Below are 19,756 nucleotides of genomic sequence, written 5' to 3' on the forward strand. Positions count from 1 at the left end.
GATCGAAATATTTCACTTTCGGAATTTGTGCCGAAATGGAAATGATCAGCTAAGAGGCTGCAATAAGCAGTCATGTGATTGAAAAGACTGCCTTCATTATTTATAACTTTGAAAATCTCATTTTCCTCCAACTCCAGTTCATTCCACAGGTTTTCTAATAATATCCAACAGTGACCTTGGAAGTGACTCATGTTGTAACAAAGCTTCCTGTTATTCTCAGTTCCCATGTTTTCATCTCATCAAGTTCAACACTGTAGTCACAAGACTCAGCATCATTACTTTCCCACAGTCACCCATCTCAGGAGCTCAGAGCAACTGCATTCTTGTTGGAAGGTTGCCAAGGCAATACAAAACAAACCAAGCATGAATGGGATATAAACTGAACACTTTTCTTTTTGATTTCATAGGAGACAGTAAAAACGGTAGGAAAAAGCTTTAATTAAAATGTTTCATAGATATATAGACTGTCTTGAGATCTATCATGTCGTTTCACCTGTTGTTTTATCTTAATAACACACCTCTTTTAATTGAGGCTTTTACCAGACCAGCTACTGACTTTAACTCTTTCTCTATCCCAGTCCACATTTCTAATTACTGTAAAAAGATAGCATGTTAAGGCCCATTTTAGATCAAATTTCACTTAGGATCAACTTTTCCCACTGTACAAACACACCTCCATTCAATGAAATATAAGATCAATTGTATCAGGCTTATATTCATGTGTTTACCTTAATTTCCATACTAGACCATATTCTTACAGTGCCGGCAGGTCCAGAGTATTGACAATTTTCCGGGCTGACAGTTTCTTCAGAGGCCTTGCCAGCGGTGCCCACATCTCAAGAATGCATTAAAAATGTGCCTTAACACTTAATGGGCCTAATAATTGTGCCAAACTGACTGGCCACTGTAAGAGATGTGGGCATTGGAGGAGCAAGTTATATTGGCTGTTACTTGTACAAGATCAATGTGCTGTATCTTTACTTATCAATAAAAACAAAGACCATCGGACGTCCCCAAGTGCTTTACAGCCAATGAAGTACTTTGGAAGTCTAGTTGCTGTTGTAATGTCGGAAACGCAATAGCCAACTTGCGCACAGCAAGGTCCCACAAACAGCAATATGATAATGATCAGATAATCTGTTGTTGATTGAGGGATAAATATTGAGCAGGACACCGGGGAGAACTCCCTTGCTCTTCTTCGAAATAGTGCCACGGGATCTTTTACGTTCACCTGAGAGGGCAGACGGGGCCTCGGTTTAATGTTTCATCTGAAAGATGCCACCTCCAACAGTGCAGCACTCCCTCAGCACTGCACTGGAATGTCAGCCTTGATGTCTGTGCTCAAATCTCTGGAGTGGGACTTGAACCAAAAACGTTCTGACTCAGAGGCGAGAGTGCTACCCACTGTACCATGGCTGAACTGCTTGTTCACCAGCAGTAAATGTTCAGCTTGACGGGAGAAAAAAATGAGGAAAGCCCACTTTGTGCAAGAGAAGGTGACACAGCATGTGAATGCAATGCCTGAACCCAGGGGAACAATCAAGGAGGTCCAGGAATGATCTAATCACATCAAGAAAGCTACCAGTGTGATTTGAATTCAAACCGTACTCTGCTCTGTACAGTTCTATATTTTGTTCTAGAATTTTAAAAAGTCCTGTTGCTATAGCTACAGCTAAAAATATGGCATACCTTAAGGGAAAAATAATTGTAAGGCTCACCTCAAAAGCATTCTATATAAAGAGACGGTTCTGTATTTATGAACGACTGAGCCAATGGGAAAGTCAGCAAAAACATAGCTGAGCACTTTGTTCATATATTGGTCCACACTGTAATGATAAAATTGGGGAAGGTCAGCTAACCTTTTATTCCAGTGCAGTTTATGTGGAAAAAATAGAACCATGTGAGCAGCTGCAGGATAGTTGGGAAAAGTAGCTGATGTGCAACTATCAGCTAAATTTCCAATCTTACCACAGTGACTGTGGGACTGTAGCTAGCTTGTGCAGATCACTCGTATGTCATGGTATCATGTGAGGTCTGCTTATTAAAATATTATTCATCTATTCCTGGTATGGATTGGGTGCTACAGGGCAGTGCTATCCAGCAGAGCAACAGATTTAAAAGATGCTACTCTGCCTTAAAGGAGAACTGACCAATGTATAACTGGCCCACAAACAATCTGGCCAACTTGGGTTAAAAAAAAACAAGCTGGAGGGATGTGGCTGAGTTCAAGTGGCCAGAACAGAGGGATTCTGTGGGAGGTGCAGGAAAGGGGATGCGTCATTTTTGAATCTGAAGAGAATCAGCAGGGCATACGTAGGACAAGGCCACTGCACGGGTGAGCTTGATATAATTGTGAGGAGCATGGCCACTCAGATAGGCGAGAAATTCTCCACCCCCGAGATGATTGTCAATGTAAGAGTATTCAGCTTTATCTGCATTAAGCTAAATGATATGGCATTTGGCCTGCAGCCGGCAGTTCCATTTCAAATAGTTGCAACTTGACTCCGCGTGCATATAGAAACATAGAAACACAGAAAATAGGTGCAGGAGTAGGCCATTCAGCCCTTCGAGCCTGCACCACCATTCAATAAGATCATGGCTGATCATTCACTTCAATACCCCATTCCTGCTTTCTATCCATACCCTTTGATCCCTTTAGCCGTAAGGGCCACATTTAACTCCCTTTTGAATATATCTAACGAACTAGCCTCAACAACTTTCTGTGGTACAGAATTCCACATGCTCACAACTCTTTGAGTGAAGAAGTTTCTCCTCATCTGGGTCCTAAATGGCTTACCCCTTATTCTTAGACTGTGACCCCTGGTTCTGGACTTCCCCAACATTGGGAACATTCTTCCTGCCTCGAACCTGTCCAATCCTGCAGAATGTTATTTGTTTCTATGAGATCCCCTCTCATTCTTCTAAATTCCATTGAATATAAGCCTAGTCGATCCAGTCTTTCTTCACATGTCAGTTCTGTCATCCCAGGGATCAGTCTGGTGAACCTTCGCTGCACTCCCTCAATAGCAAGAATGTCCTTCCGCAGATTAGGAGACCAAAACTGTACACAATATTCAAGATATGGCCTCACCAAGGCCTTGTACAACTGCAGTAAGACCTCCCTGCTCCAATACTCAAATCCTCTCGATATGAAGGCCAACATGCCATTTGCCTTCTTCACCGCCTGTTGTATCTGCATGCCAACTTTCAATGATTGATGTACCATGACACCCAGCTCTCGTTGCATCTCCCCGTTTACTAATTTGTCACCATTCAGTTAATAATCTGCCTTCCTGTTTTTACCATCAAAGTGGATAACCTCACATTTATCTACATTTTACCGCATCTGCCATGTATTTGCCCACTCACCTAACCTGTCCAAGTTACCCTGCAGCCTCTCAGCATCCTTCTCACAGCTCACACTGCCACCCAGCTTAGTGTCATCTGCAAACTTGGAGATATTACATTCAATTCCTTCGTCTAAATCATTAATGCATATTGTAAATAGCTGGAGTCCCAGCACTGAACCTTGCGGTACCCCACTAGTTACTGCCTGCCATTCTGAAAAGGACCCGTTTATTCCCACTCTTTGCTTCCTGTCTGCCAACCAGTTCTCTATTCATGTCAGTACATTACCCCCAATATCATGTACTTTAATTTTGCACACTAATCTCTTGTGTGGGACCTTGTCAAAAGCCTTTTGAAAGTCTAAATGCACCACATCTACTAGCTCCCCCTTGTCCACTCTACCAGTTATATCCTCAAAAAATTCTAGAAGATTTGTCAAGAATGATTTCCCTTTCATAAATCCATGCTGACTTGGACCGATCCTGTCACTGCTTTCTAAATGCGCTGCTATTACATCTTTAATAACTGATTCCAACATTTTCCCCACCAGCGACGTCAGGCTGACCGGTCTATAATTCCCTGTTATCTCTCTCCCTCCTTTTTTAAAAAGTGGGTTTACATTAGCTACCCTCCAGTCCATAGGAACTGATCCAGAGTCTATAGAATGTTTCAAAATGACCACCAATGCATCCACTATTTCTAGGGCCACTTTCTTAAGTACTCTGGGATGCAGACTATCAGGCCCTGGGGATTTATCAGCCTTCAATCCCATCAATTTTCCTAACACAATTTGCTGACTAATAAGGATTTCCTTTAGTTCCTCCTTCTCGCTAGATCCTCGGTCCCCTAGTATTTCCGGAAGTTTATTTGTGTCTTCCTTCATGAAGACAGAACCAAAGTATTTGTTCAATTGGTCTGCCATTTCTTTGTTTCCCATTATAAATTCACCTGATTCTGACTGTAAGGGACCCACATTTGTCTTCACTAATCTTTTTCTCTTCACGTATCTGTAGAAGTTTTTGCAGTCAAGTTTTTATGTTCCCTGCAAGCTTACTCTCATACTCTATTTTCCCTCTCCTTATTAAACCCTTTGTCCTCCTCTGCTGAATTCTAAATTTCTCCCATTCCTCAGATTTTCTGCTTTTTTTGGCCACTTTATATGCCTCTTCCTTGGATTTAACACTATCCCTAATTTCCCTTACAAGCCATGATTGAGCTACCTTCTCTGTTTTATTTTTACTCCAGACAGGGATGTACAATTGTTGAAGTTAATCTATGTGATCTTTAAGTGTCTGCCATTGCCTATCCACCGTAAACCTTTTAAGTATCATTTACCAGTCTATCCTAGCCAATTCACATCTCATACCATCGAAGTTACCTTTCTTTATGTTCAGGACTCTAGTCTCTGAATTAACTGTGTCACTCTCCATCTTAATGAAAAATTCTACCATATTATGGTCCCTCTTCCCCAAGGGACCTCGCACAACAAGATTGCTAATTAATCCTCTCTCATTACACAACACCCATTCTAGGATGGCCAGCTCTCTAGTTGGTTCCTCGACATATTGGTCTAGAAAACCATCCCTTGTACACTCCAAGAAATCCTCTTCCACCGTATTGCTACCAGTTTGTTTAGCCCAATCTATATGTAGGTTAAAGTCACTCATGATAACTGCTGTACTGTTGCACACATCCCTAATTTTCTGTTTGATGCCATCCCCAACCTCACTATGACTATTCTGACTGTTTGGTGGTCTGTACACAACTCCCACTAGCGTTTTCTGCCCTTTGGTATTCCGCAGCTCTACCCACACCGATTCCACCTCATCCACGCTAATGTCCTTCCTTACTATTGCGTTAATCTCCTCTTTAACCAGCAACGCTACCCCACCTCCTTTTCCTTTCAGTCTATCTTTCCTGAATACCCTTGGATGTTGAGTTCCCAGCCATGTCTCCGCAATCCCTATTCCATCATATCCGGTAACAGCTATCTGTGCAGTTAATTCATCCACCTTGCACCTTATTACAAATGCTACTTGCATTGAAACACAGAGCCTTGAGGCTTGTTTTTTTAGCACACTTTGTCCTTTTAGAATTATGTTGTAATGTGGCCCTTTTTGATTTTTGCCTTTGATTTTTCTGTCCTCCACTTCTACTTTTCTCCTTTATACCTTTTGCTTCTGACCCCATTTTACTTCCTTCTGTCTACCTGCATAGATTCCCATCCCCCTGCCCTATTAATTTAAATCCTCCCCAACAGCACTAGCAAACACTCCCCCTAGGACATCGGTTCCAGTCCAGCCAGGTGCAGCCCATCTGGTTTGTACTGGTCCCACCTTCCCCAGAACCGGTTCCAATGTCGCAGGAATATAAATTCCTCCCTCTTGCACCATTTCTCAAGCCACATATTCATTCTAACAATCCTGTTATTTCTACTCTGACTAGCACGTGGCACTGGTAGCAATCCTGAGATTACTACCTTTGAGGTCTTACTTTTTAACTTACCTCCTAGCTCCCTAAATTCAGCTTGTAGGATCTCATCCCACTTTTTACCTATATCATTGGTACCTATATGCACTACGACAACTGGCTGTTCACCCTCCCCCTTCAGAAAGCCCTGCAGCCGCTCTGAGACATCCTTGACCCTTGCACCAGGGAGGCAGCATACCATCCTGGAGTGTCGTTTGCGGCCACAGAAATGCCTATATATTCCCCTTACAATAGAATCCTTTACCACTATAGCTCTCCCAATCTTTTTCCCGCCCTTCTGCGCAGCAGAGCCACCCATGGTGTCATGAACTTGGCTGCTGCTGCCCTCCCCTGATGAGCCATCTCCCCCAACATATGATTGCCATTTGGGAAACCTGGAGCTAGACTTTCCACTTCACATCACCCATCTATCGCCCAAAACGGACATCTATCGCCCATTTTGAGCAAAAAGTGGAAACCAAGCCCAAAACATCGCTGGAAAAACAGGTGCCTAAGTTTCCATTTGATCGTTGAGATGATCGCCCAAATGATCGCCCACACAAGGCCCATCCCAAGTTTCGGCACCTGGCATGCACTTCACTGGGCCGATGCAACGCCCAAAAGAGTGCTGATAAATAGTTGGGGCTAGACTTTCCACTTCACATCGCCCATCTATGGCCCATCTATGGCTCAAAACGGACCTCTATTGCCATTTTGAGCAAAAAGTGGAAACTAGGCCCAAAATATCGCCAGAAAAATAGGCCCCCAAGTTTCCACTTTGAGCGCTGAGATGATCGCCCAAATGATCACCCACACAAGGCCCATCCCAAGTTTCAGCACTTAGCATGCATTTTGCTGGGCCAATGCATGGCTCGAAAGAGTGCTCAAAAATTGTTGCTTTTTTAGGGCCTTAGAGAGGGAAATGGGCACTACGGACGCCACTTTTAGCCTCTGAGGAAGGGTGGAGAATTGTTCTGAGTTATTTAGAGAGTAAAATTGATGCAAATTGTACTCAGAAACTTGAGACAGGGAATATAAATAGGTATTATCACCTTATTTATGCTAAATAGATCTCATATATTGGAATTATGTATCAAATAGCTTTTACGTAGTGAAGTTATTTCATGATATTCCGTGGGGAAACAGAATAAACAAACAAATCTGCATGAAGAACTGTAACGTTGTGAAACTTATGTAAATAAGAGAGCAGGTACAAAAGTTGTAGAAATTTTTATTTTATTAATAAACAAAGAACTAATGAACAACACCCTCCCTTCAACCCCCTACCCCCCGCACCACCTACCCCTCCCTCAAATTCCCCAAAACGTTAGAAGAAGAAGAAATTGAACCTTTTAAAGAACAAGTGGCCATCTCAGTCATGATAACAAGTGACCATCTCAGTCATAACTGGGGGGGTGGGGGGGGAGGGGAGGTAGAGGGGGGGGAGGGGGGAGAGGGAGAGGGGAGGGGGGGAGGAGGAGGAGGAGGGGAGGAGAAGCAGCGGGGGGGAGGAGGGAAGGAGAGAGGAGAGAGGGAGGGAAGGAGACGGGAGGAGAGGGGAGGGAAGGAGAGAGGAGGGAGGGAAGGAGAGGGGAGGGGAGGGGAGGGAGGGAGAGAAGGAGGCTGAACGGCTGGGCCCAAGACTTCGGGCTGGATTTACAGGTAGGTGGCATCGGGTCTCGAGTCCGGGGGGGTGGGGGGGGTCGCGGAGATCGGGGGGGGGGGGTCGTGGAGATCGGGGGGGGGGGGGGTCGCAGAGATCGGGGGAAGGGAAAGAGAGTCGCGGAGGTCGGGGGGGGGAGGAAGAGAGTCCCGGAGGTCGGGGGGGAGGAAGAGTTGCGGAGATCGGGGGGAGAAGAGAGTCGCGGAGGTCGGGGGGGAAGGAAGAGAGTCGCGGAGGTCGGAGGGGAAGAGAGCCGCGGAGGTCGGGGGGGGGAAGAAGAGAGTCGCGAAGGTCGGGGGGGGAGGAAGAAAGTCGCGGAGGTCGGGGGGGGAGGAAGAAAGTCGCGGAGGTCGGGGGGGGGAGGAAGAGAGTCCCGGAGGTCGGGGGGGAGGAAGAGTTGCGGAGATCGGGGGGAGAAGAGAGTCGCGGAGGTCGGGGGGGAAGGAAGAGAGTCGCGGAGGTCGGAGGGGAAGAGAGCCGCGGAGGTCGGGGGGGGGAAGAAGAGAGTCGCGAAGGTCGGGGGGGGGAGGAAGAAAGTCGCGGAGGTCGGGGGGGGAGGAAGAGAATCGCGGAGGTCGGGTCGCCGGGGGGGGGGGGGGCGGAGATCGGGTCGGGGGGGGGGAGCGGAGGTTGGGTCGCTGGGGGGCGGGCGGGAGCGCAGGTCGGTGGGGGAAGTGCGGAGGTCCGGTCGCCGGGGGGGGGCGGCGGAGTTGAAAGAGCGGAGGTCGGGTCGCCGGGGTGGGGAGAGCGGGAGTCAAGTCGGGTTGGGTCCGAGGGAGGGAGGGAGCTGGGCGTGGGAGGTGAGCCTTATCCACGCAGCCCCAGTGAGGCTATTCGGCTAAGGCCAGGGGCTGCGTGCTTCGGGCCCCTCCCACAGTTTTGGGCGCCTGGAGCTACTGCACATGCGCGCCCACTGTAACGCGCATGTGCAGAGGTCCCGGCACTGTTTTCAGCGCAGGGACCTGGCTCCGACCCCACAGCTCGTGCTGTGCCGCGCCCAGCTCCAGAGGACCTGCAGGGAGCCGGAGAATAGGTAAGTTTTTTTTCGGCGCACTTTGTGGCACGAAAAATGGGCGTCCAGGTCCGGGCTGCGCTGCCTTAGGAGCGGCCCGAAACTTGGGCCCTTAATGTGTGCATCATGGCAGCACCCCCACCCGTCCTCCGTTGCTCACGATTATTGATTGAGATCTTCTTCTGTAAATGATACGATAACATTGCACGGCATAAGCAAATGGATCAGGCAATTTAAGACATTGAAGACATTTAAGATTGAAATGTTCGATTACAAATTAGCATTACGTTGCATATTTTGCACTACAACATTTAACTTTATGCCGGGTTGCATAAATCTATTCATAATTTAGTTGTGTTTAAATGTAACCCAATAACATTGCAGATTCTAGTTACTATTTAGATCATTAAATAATACATAAATATAAATTTCAACTTACTCTCGCAGCTGCCAGTAGGCTGTTCCACTGTTTGCGGCACTGGTCCGGTGTGCGCATTTCATTGGAGGCCGACGTGACTACATCGGCAATTTCGGACCAAATCCTGCGATATGCACAGGGTGGAGCCTAAGAGAAGGAAATGGGCACTACAGGCGCCATTTTGAACTTTGGAGGAAGGGTGGAGAATTAGTTGTGAATCATTTAGAGAGTAAAATTGAAGAAAATTGTACTCAGAAATTTGGGACAGGAATATAAATAGGTATTATCAATTTATTTATGCTAAATAGATCTCATATATTGGAATTATTTTGTGAATAGCTTTTACATAGTGAAGTTATTTAATTATATTGTTGAGGCCTATCAAACTGATTGGTATACAACTTAGAGAGTACAGAGCGTGCAGTGTACAGTGATTAGAGAGTATAGAGTCGAGAGATTATTAAAATTAGTGAAAGTAATTATCGATAGTGATGGGGCCTATGCTTTCCCTGCCGTTAATTGTAACTGCTCACACACTGGTTACTGAAAGGATCAGTCGAAGAGGTGGCAGAGAAATGCGTAGACGGAGACGAGGACAGAGGAGAGACCGTACAGCCAACGAAGGTACTTGGAAAGAAATCCTACCTGAACTTGTCTGAAAATGCTTGTCTTAGGAGGTTGCGATTCCAGAAGGAGGTCATCGATGAGATATGTCAACTCATCAAGGATGATCTGCAGCCTTCCAGCACCATCAGAACCGCACTGTCCGTTGAGGTGAAGGTTACTGCTGCCCTAGCCTTTCACGCATCGGGATCTTTTCAGGCTTCAGCTGGCGACATCTGCCATATCTCTCAGCACGCTACACACTGCTGCATTCGACAGGTGACTGAAGCCCTTTGCACTCGCAGGATGGACTTCATAAGCTTCCCAATGACCAGGGAGGCACAGACCGAGAGGGCTTTGGATTTCTCGAGAATAGCAGACTTCTCCAAGATACAGGGAACAATAGACCGCATGCACATTGCCCTGAGAGCACCCTTAAAGAACACGGAGGTGTTTCGTAATAGAAAGGGGCTCCACTCACGAAATGTGCAACTTGTTGTCGACTACAATCAAACAATTATGACAGTAAATGCTACATTTCCTGGCAGCATCCATGATGCACACATCCTATGTGAAAGTGCTATCCCTGACCTGTTTGCCAATCAGCCAGAAGGTCATGGTTGGATGCTGGGGGATAAAGGATATGGCCTTGCCAGTTGGCTCATGACCCCTCTGCGTAATCCTGTCACTGAAGCACAGAAACGGTATAATGAAAGTCACATAGCGACTCGCAACATCGTTGGAAAGACAATTGGAGTCCTAAAGCAACGCTTCAGATGCCTGGATCATTCGGGAGGCAGCCTCCAGTATCACCCTGATCAGTAGCAGAGTTTATTGTGGTGTGTTGCATGCTGCATAAACTAGCTATAAAGAGAGGACAAATAATGCCAGATCATTCTGCAGGTCCACCTCCAGAAGGAGATGAGATAGAAGAGGCAGCGGGCGAGGATGAAGAGGAGGAACAGGCAGAAGAGGACGCGGGTGAGGACATAGGGGAGCTTAATCAGCATGGTGATCTAGCCCCGGTACCACCTCACCTTTCCCGAAGACCGGTAGCCAGTGGCAGTTACACGGCCGCTAAGCTTTTGTGTCAGCAGCTCATTAATGAACGCTTCGCATGAACTATTATTGTTGATATTCAAACGTTCAATTATAGTTACAGTTAATCAAAAGTTTCATTTCCGTGGGGAAACAGAACAAACAAGTATGTATGAAAAACTGTACATTGTAAAACTTATGTAACTAAAAGAGAAGGTACAAAAGTTGTAGAGAAACGTTTTTTTTATTAAGAAACACATTTTTTTGAAAGAACTAATGGACAACACCCTTCCTCCAACCCCCCACACCAACCCACCCTTCCCTCAAGATCCCCAAAACGTTAGAAGAAGAAATTGAACATTTAAATATTAATAACGTGGCCATTTAAGTAATGATAACAAGTGATCATTTAAGTGTTGATAACAAGTGACCATTTAAGTAATAATACCAAGTGAACTTCTAAGTAATGATAACAAATGACCACTTCAGTGATGATAACAAGTGACCATTTCAGTGATGATAACAAGTGACCATTTAGGCAATAATAACAAGTGACCATTTCAGTAAGAATGACAAGTGAACAGTTAAGTAATGATAACAAGTGAACATTTAAGTATTGATAACAAGTGCCCAAGTTAGTAACAATAACAAGAGAATAATAAAGTGATAATAACAAGTGAACATTTATGGAGCAACGGAACTATGGAAAAGCATTCCCCCCTCATCCTGTCCTACCCTGTGTTCGCACCCCATCTGCCTGTTTTGGTCTACGCAGGCCGACACCAAGACGTCGTGCAGAGTGGGACAGCAAGACTTCCTGCCATGGTGGAGGTAACGGAGCGGAAGCAGAATCCTCAGGCTCTACTTCTGAGTCAGGAGGAACTGTGTCCTCCGTACTCGCTTGTTTGTTTGAGTGCTTGGGGTCTCACTGCGAGTGGACACGACACCTTGGGGTGCAGCGCCGTGTCCAGCCAGCAACGCATGCCGTAGGGCATTTGTTGCGGCTGTCTGCTCCCTGATCGCCTCCAACGTCTCCCGAGCAGTCTGTGACTGCTCAGAAGACCAGCTGGAGAAGCGCGAGCAGAACTCGCTCCAGGTTGTGGAGAACTGGCTCCAATTGTTTGAGAAACCCGCGAAACCCTGGATAAGGTCGCGACCGATCGCGACCGTCTCCCTGCACAGGGATAGTAAGCTCTCCGGCTGGTCCTCCGTGGCAGGCGAGTGCATATCACGTTGACCGAACCGCCGTGGGGTCGGCGTGTGCAATGTCACGCGCCTTGGCGTCACCACCTGCACACCGCTTGGTCCCGGTGCCTCATCTGTCTCAAAAGAGATGGCCGCAGGTTGTTCCCCCCCCACAAAAAAAATCTCCTGTTCTTCCTCCTCCTCCACCTCCTGCTCCTCCTCCTCCTGCTCACGCACAGTAGCAGCAGGAGTCTGCACTGGCTCCTCCTCTGGCTCTTCCTCCTGGGAGGTTCCTGAATGTTCAGTGGACGTGTCCGCTGACTTCAGTAATATTTGTTGACCTTTGAAAGACAAATGGAAGTTATAAACAACGTTTAACAATTCAAATCAATTCATCTTAATTTTTCAAGAACTCAAAACATTACCATTAGCCCATATGCACAAGCACTCACCAAGCCTAACATGACCTCATTTGAAGATCATTGGTACATCTCAATAGTATAACTCAATTATATATCAAATTAAAGTATCATTGCATAGGATTACCCGCGTAACAAATATTTACTATTGATTCACACATTGCACAATGCACAGTTCTCATTACTCACGTGACTCGAGGGTGGGTTCGGCCACACCATGGGTTGTGACCGAACGGCTTTCTGGCCCCACCAAGGCCACTGCAAGCTCCTCGTAGGCGGTGAGACTGCAGCATGGCACAGCCCCTGCCCGTCCTGCGAAGCTCCCGCTGGTTGATGGAAATCTACTTCTGTAATAGATAAGGTAACATTGCACGGCATAAGCAAATGGATTTGGCAATAAACATTTAAGACTGACAGATTTATAAGTTCAATTACAAGTTTGCACTACATTGCATAGGAATAAGATATTTCATACTGTAACATTCAAAGTTATGTTGCGGTACATAAATGTAATCATAATTTAATCCTAATTTAGTTACTTAGTTATGCTTAAAGATTGAGATAACATTGCAGATTCTAATTAGAATTTCTATGCATCATTAAATAATAAATATGGATGATTTCAAATATAAATTTCAACTTACTCTTGCAGCCGCCAATAGACGGCTTTTACGGCACTGGTCCGATGTCTGCACTTCATTTGATGTCGACGTGACCACGTCGGCAATCTCTGCCCAAATCCTCTGATATGCACGGGGTGGAGGTTTCCCATGCCCTCCCCGTGTCAGATCCTCCCACCTCACGCTAACACTGCTAACTAGGGCCTCATTGGCCTCCTTGCTGAAGGGCTTGGCCCTTCGCCTTTCTACAGATCCCTCCATTCTTTAAATTGATATAAATTAAGGCTTTGTCAAATCCCTGCTTCCTTTCTCCTCTCTCTCTCTCCCAGACCCACACAGAGCTTCTGAGCATGTGTGAAGACCCTTGACCTCTCAAAACGCAGGAAAGAGCATCAACCTGAAAAAAAATCAATCTGCACATGCGCAGTAATGCGTTGCTAGGGAAGCTTTTTTTTTCATTCACTTCCGTTTTCTTTGGGCGTTCGTGAGATCGCCGAGAAATCACATCGCCCATTTGACATCGCTGGGGTAAGACCGAGTGGAAAATCACAAAAAAAAAATGGGCCTTGAGCCGGCGATCAGCACGGGCAATACGTCCCGCATCGCTGGAACAAGGCCCATTCTTTTCGGCCTTAGCCACCAAGTGGAAAGTCTAGCCCCTGTGGTCTTGCTCATACTAAGGAACCACATATTGATGTATGACATACCTTACTTCTTTCAAGGAAACCATGTAATATTGTAATTCATTTAACAGACAACTAGTTCCTCTGCCGTATTCACAAAAAAAGATACAATGTTGAGGAAAAATGTGCACGAATCCTTTTTTCCTATTCTACGCCTGGGTATCACTGCACATGAACTTCCTCAATACGTTTTCTGTGTCTGCACCTGACTATGCCTGAAGGGGATGCAGTAATCTACATTGCATGCAAATGCTCTCCATACTTTTCCTCAAGGTACAAATTGGGGGCCTGTTGCCTCCAGAAAAGCCTGACACTACTGCGTGTATTATTGTTCCACCCCGTCCCACTTGTGTGATGTCACTTATTTGGAGGTAGATAAGAGGGGACAACTACAAACCTCCTTGACAGCTGCTGAAGAAATTTGCCTGGATCTCAATCCTAACTGTTTTGCCATTTTGTATAAAACCGTGCATATACAGCATGCAAGTTTCAATTCAAGTTGGAATCATTGGAGCTCAGATTTCCCCATAGAGGTGATCCAAAACTCAGCTGCTCATGTCCTAACTCGCACCAAGTCCCACTCACCCATCACCCCGTGCTCACTGACGTACATTGGCTTCCGGTTAAGCGACGCCTTGATTTCAAAATTCTCATCCTTATTTTCAAATCCTTCCATGGCCTTGCTTCTCTCTATCTCTGTAATCTCTTCCCGCATCCTCCCCACCCCCTTCCCCCGAGATGTCTGCGCTCCTCTAATTCTGCCCACTTCAGCCTCTCCGCCTCTCTATCTCTCTTTCCTTTTTCAAGACGCTCCTTAAAACATACCTCTTTGACCAAGCTTTGGATCACCTGTGCTAATTTCTACTTATGTGGCTCGGTATCAAATTTTTATCTCATAATACTCCTGTGAAGCGCCTTGGGATGTTTCACTACATTAAAGGCGCTATATAAATAGAAGTTGTTGTTGTTGTTGTCTGGGGACAATTTGGTGGAGGGTACTGAAAGTGCCCTTTGCAGGGGTGACGATGTCAATGCCTGAACTGTTCTAATTATTTCTTGCCTGAAGGTGGTGGAGCATAATTTTAGGAACCCCACAGTCTGCCATGGAGGTAAAAGGGCAGCACTATGGCGCCAAGCAGTAAGTTGAAGAAGACAGAAAATAAATGTGGGTATAAAGAATGATGGTGCAGGAATAGGAGGAGGACACGTCACTGTGAAGCCTTACTTTATTCATGGTGGCATGAAATAATTAAAACAGTTCGGGCACTGAAATCATCATCTCTGTGGAGGACACTTTCAGTAACCTCCACCAAATTGTCCTCAGATTGCGCTTCTATGGGAAAGTTTCTGTTTCCAGCTGGAATTGAAACTTGCACGCTGTATATGAATGGTTGCAGACATGTTTTGGGAGGGAAGGCAGCAACATGCATTCTGCTGGAGCTCCGCAACCTTGCAATCCTTACTCCTCTCCTTTTTGCACAGGCTCCCCAAGATGCAAAAGTCATCACCACACAGCACAGCGTCACTCACTCAATCTGCAGTGTGCAGTAACACAGGCACACCAAGCCATTAGATTCACACTTTTTGAGGAAGTAGCACCAAATGAAGCACAGAGCTCGAGTGAGGAGGATGAGAAAATAAAGGTCACAGACGAGAAGCAGAAAACAACTAACCTGAAGGCCAGTTCACAGAACCGCGATCCACTGTGGGGCGTACGGCAGTTCAACAGCCATCTGCAGCAGAGAAGTGGGTGCTCAGCACTCCCAGGAATATTCTAACTGATGCTACAGAACCCTTGGACTCCAATGTTCATGAACCTGTTCTGGGAATTCACCAGCTGGGGAATTGGCTCCACAGTACCCTGAAGTAGGGCATCAATGGCTTCATTATAACCCCTTATGATCAATACTTTCCTGATGCATTGCCGCCAGCTCTATTTGCTTCTCCTCACGTGTCCTTCCATAGTAACTGATATCCATTTGCGTGATGTGATGCTGATGGCCATGTACAACCTGTGCATTTAGTAAATGGAACCCGTTCCTATTCATAAATGCTATAGCGTTGCCCAAAGGAACCAGTCAAGCTGCATCGCTAACGCATTCCACATTTGGAAACACAACCAGCCTGATCCAACGCAGTGAGCTCTCCTTCAAGCTGCCTTCTATTAGAATTGTAAGTTATTTTCTTGCCAAATAAGACATCAATAACCGGCAACATTGCACCGTTAAATGGCTGAGCTGGCATGTTGCACCCAAGGGAGTTTGAAAGAAGCCAATTGCATAGAAGTTCAATGCAATGGTTACTTCCACAGCCTGGGACAGAGACAATGATGACAAAAGCAACAACATGTATTTATATAGCGTCATTAACATGGAGAACTTTCCCAAGATACTTTACAAAGGTGTAATAAAAAAAAATGCATACGATAGATGTTAGCTCTGTCCATTTCAGCACCATTTGTCCTGAATAGACCACCGATGCACTAGCATTAACATATCACACATGCTGCTTTGCACTGGGTTAGTGAGCTGATCAATACTTGCTTTTGGGTAGTCTAGCATTGAAAGAGACCAAGGGCTAGAACCTCCACTTTTTTTGCATGCTTAACACCCATTTTACCGCTGAAATGACGTATAACGCCCATATATCGCCCATTTTGGCACAAAATGGAAACTGGCGGGCACTTTTCAGAAACTTATCGCTGATGGTTACTTTCCCCATGTGCTTAACACCGGGAAAAAATATTACCGCCCCACCACTTTTTGGGGGTGGAATCAGCAGAATGGGCGAATTCAACCCCCATACTATTGCCCAGCGTTAGTTTCCGCACAGATTTAACGCCGAGATTCAATATTAACGCCCGCCCACTTTTTTTTGTCATAAAGGACATATTTACCGAAACTAGTGGCCATGAGATCACCCTGCTTCAATTTCACCACCTCGCACACATATCGCCCACAATATCGCTTGACAAAAAAAACGGCCAGAAAAAGTGGAACTAACCGGAACTAATCACAGCGTTATGGACGCCATGTTCTAGATCACATGTTGCGTCCTTTAAAAGGCTTCTGTGCTTCAATCTCGGCGGAATTTGGATGTACTCTGCAGGTCGTTGAAGTTGATGTGAACATTTGTAAAAACATCTTGACCATACTGTGACCGATTGGAATTGAAGCGGTGCCTTCTTCAGGGCATTCCTTGTTTGTGACTAGTCAGTGGAAATCAGAGAGCTACTGCAATGGGGCCTTCCCTTTCTTCTCGGCCTTTTGGCTAAGATCATGCGTAACTGACCTGACAGGGGAGTAGCCACCATGACCTCCGGGTGGTTCTCCCTGGATCAGGAAGGTATATGCTTGCTTTTTTGGAAACAGGAGGTGGGTGGGGTGGCTTGACCCATCCACCTCCACGGAGGTGTGTGGGGGACCTGACCCATCCACCTCCATGGCACGAACCTGGTATTGCAGTACTTCCAGGAACGGTGCAGTGGCTCTAGGCCTTTTGGCTAAGAGCATTGGCACAGAGTGATCCTTGGCGTGTGCAAGGTGACCTCTGGCGTTTGTGATTTGACAAAGAATTGGAACGATTGGCTACGAATTTCAAAAAAAAAAAAAAAAAAATGGGGCCTTCCCTTTCCCACCCTCTGTTGGTGACCAATTACATGCAGAAGACTCGACATCGCCGAAGGAACGCTCCACTGCATTATGTGCCCAATGTAAGATGTGACAGACAGATGAGGAGGACCAGACGTTACACCCCCCGCAAGTACAAGGAGAAGCATTCTTACCTCGACTTGCCCGACACCACCTGCCTTCAGAGACTGCGCTTCCATAAACTGAGATAAGCCAGCTGATAAGGGCAGATCTGCAGCCTGCCAGCACCTTCATACTGCACTGTCCATCGAGGTCAAAGTCACCGTGGCACTGTCGTTCTACGCCTCGGGTTCTTTTTAGGCCACAGCTGGAGACATTTGCGGACTTTCTCAGCTTGCCACACATCGTTGCATTCGACAGGTCACTGAAGCCCTGTATGCACGAAGGAGGGACTTGATCAGCTTCCCTATGACCAGGGAGGCACAGAGTGAGAGGGCTCTAAGATTCCCCAGAATTGCAAACTTCCCCAAGGTGCAGGGAGCAATAGACTGTACGCACATCGCGATGCGGACACCTTTTCAGGATGCTGAGGTTTTCAGGAAACGCAAGGGATTCCACTCCCTGAATGTCCAACTGGTTGTCGAGCACCAGCAAATTATACTGGCAGTGAATGCTCAATTTCTGGGCAGCATCCATGATGCACACATCCTGCGTGAGAGCACTATATCTGACTTGTTTAACAATGAGCCACAAGTTCAATGCTGGATGCTTGGTGACAAAGGATATGGTCTCGCCACCTGGCTGATGACCCCCCTGCATGACACCCACATCGAAGCTGAGAGGCAATATGAGAGCCACAGAGCAACTCGCAATATCGTCGAGAAAACCATTGGAGTGCTGAAGCAGTGCTTTAGATGCCTGACCCACTCAGGAAGCGAGCTCCAATACCACCCTGAGCAGGTAGCTCAATTCATGGTGGTGTGCTCTATGCTGCATAACTTGGCTATCAGGAGGGGACAAGAATTGCCTGATGTGTCTGACAGTCCATCTCACCAGAGAGAGGAAGAAGAGGACGAGGAGGTGGACGCTGACATCGGGCCAGACAATCAGGCTGATGCTGAGGTCATGCCCCCACCCCCTATAGACCGCATGAAAGGGCCCATGTTGGCATGATAGCTGCAAGAACCTTATGACAGGAGCTCATCAATGATCGCTTTGCCTGAAAGAATATTGGTGTTATTTACAAGGCTGACACACTGCTGGGTGATACATCAATGGTGGGCATCACCTTGGTGACAGTTAAAGTTTAAGTTGATTGAAATTAAGTGTGATTATACCCTTTGATGTAAAGGAATCACCAGAGTTTAATGGTGCAGCTCTCTGAGCCAATGTGTTGCAAGGTTTTGTTAAATGAAAAACATTTAAATTGAACATTAGTCTGAAATCATCAGTATTTCTGTACAAACCAACCCTTTCTCCTCCCCCGCACCGCCGCCTCCCCCTGCCCTCCCTCACGTTTCTCCTCCCCACCTCTATCCCTTCCCCTCCTGACTCCAAGCCACCTGGCTGAGGAGGTCCTCAGGCAATGCTTCATTGGGGGGGCAGGGGTGCAGGGGGGTGGTGGCCAAAGCACTGCTTGGACAGATACAGGAGAGGACAGTCCCGAGGTGGGAACATGCTCCGAGTCAGAAGGAAGATGTTGCTGCTGGCTCTCATGTATGGTTGGCAATGGGCGGTGCGTCACCTTGGGGTGCAGTGCAGCGCTCCGGGACCACTGGGAGCCCTCTGCCACCAGTGTTCCTGGTTACCAGCTCCAGGGCCTCCTCCATCTCTTCCATGTTATATCTTATTTGTTGGATAAAAACTCGGTGCCAACTACGTTCTTGGTGCTTAGTAAGCTTTTTGCTGCTGGTGAATCTCTGTCGTTCCTCCCACAACAGCCAGACAAGCACACACCACAGCCACACACGCTTTCAGTCCTTCTGAGCTCCCTCTCTATCTGTCTCCTCTTCTGCGCATGTCATGATGATCCTTGACCTCCTGAATCGCGGGAATCGAGCATTGCCATGCCGTTGCTAAGGACGGCCACACTTCACGGCAGAAGGTCAAAAAAATTTAACGCTGCCGTCCTTTTGATATCGCTCGCGGTAATGCCCATTTTCAAAAATGGAAACTAGGTGTTTTGAGAATTGGCAAGAAGCCGACAATCTGAAAACCCTTTTTTAATGCCCACGCCAGAAATAACGGCCATTTTTGGGCGATAAGTACAAAAGTGGAGGTTCTAGCCCCAAGACTTTCATGGGCTTGGTTGGTACTAGTCTGTAAAATAACTGTCCAAGCCTCTCTAACCTTTCTTTCAGCCGACCAACACTGACTTAGCCATCTTTATCTTTTTTCTCCTTCGGTTCACAGGAAATGTGGGCCATCCCTCCAACTTCCCCTCAACCAGAGATTAAGTAGCCAGCCTGACAATTAAACTGACTTCCTCCCCGCCCCAAGAATGAATTTTCAGCAGAAAATCCCATGTTGGGTTTATGTGCCTTCTGTTCTTCCCCTCATCTGGTGTGAACTCCTGGTGATAAGATAGAGAGGAGATAATGAATTACATATTGTCCCCAGTGTCTGAAGGACGCATCTTTAATAACGTATCAAATTCCCTTTCTCTCTTAATACAAAAGCAAAATGCTGCGGAGGCTGGACATCTGAAA

General features: G+C 46.5%; 1 long non-coding RNA gene and 1 pseudogene across 1 annotated transcript in view; both read left to right on the forward strand.

The window, feature by feature from the left end:
* Positions 1 to 278: 278 nt before the first annotated feature.
* Positions 279 to 19,756, forward strand: part of LOC139228242 (uncharacterized) — a 34,680-nt gene continuing 15,202 nt past the window's right edge. The window contains exon 1 of the long non-coding RNA XR_011587532.1: positions 279 to 422. This is a non-coding gene — a long non-coding RNA (uncharacterized lncRNA). The remainder of the gene's footprint in view (positions 423 to 19,756) is intronic.
* On the forward strand, positions 16,709 to 16,947 carry LOC139228368 (U2 spliceosomal RNA; annotated as a pseudogene).

Source organism: Pristiophorus japonicus, chromosome 17 (genome assembly GCF_044704955.1).
Source record: "Pristiophorus japonicus isolate sPriJap1 chromosome 17, sPriJap1.hap1, whole genome shotgun sequence".
Taxonomy (NCBI): domain Eukaryota; kingdom Metazoa; phylum Chordata; class Chondrichthyes; family Pristiophoridae; genus Pristiophorus; species Pristiophorus japonicus.